This window comes from Myotis brandtii, unplaced genomic scaffold, assembly GCF_000412655.1.
Source record: "Myotis brandtii unplaced genomic scaffold, ASM41265v1 scaffold329, whole genome shotgun sequence".
NCBI classification, from domain to species: domain Eukaryota; kingdom Metazoa; phylum Chordata; class Mammalia; order Chiroptera; family Vespertilionidae; genus Myotis; species Myotis brandtii.
Window position 1 is genome coordinate 322,658 of NW_005362676.1, and position 259 is coordinate 322,916.

General features: G+C 69.9%; 2 protein-coding genes across 2 annotated transcripts in view; one reads left to right on the forward strand and one right to left on the reverse strand.

Annotated features, from left to right (window-relative positions):
• Positions 1–259, forward strand: part of OTUD7A (OTU deubiquitinase 7A) — a gene marked incomplete at its 3' end in the record, with an annotated part of 77,451 nt that overhangs the window by 30,251 nt on the left and 46,941 nt on the right. The window lies entirely within an intron of this gene.
• LOC102246452 (neuronal acetylcholine receptor subunit alpha-7) overlaps positions 1–259 on the reverse strand; it is a 39,579-nt gene that overhangs the window by 23,978 nt on the left and 15,342 nt on the right. The gene's annotated exons all lie outside the window — the stretch shown is intronic.

Below are 259 nucleotides of genomic sequence, written 5' to 3' on the forward strand. Positions count from 1 at the left end.
GACGCCACCCACGGCGCTCAGGCCGGACAGGCCCTCGGCCTCCCCAGCGCCTCTGTTCGGCCTCTTGCTCCTGCGTGTTGTGCAAAGCTGGTCCCCGGGCGCCGTCGTCTCGCGGGAGCGACTGCTCTGTGTCTGGTATTGGATTTTGCTCGCGGGCGGGGACGGTGCAGCGCCCTCCTATCGCGGGCCACTCGGCCCCCCGTGTCCTGCCTGGTTGCGGGGCTCTGACCTGTCACCCGCCTTCTGACCCCGCTCATTC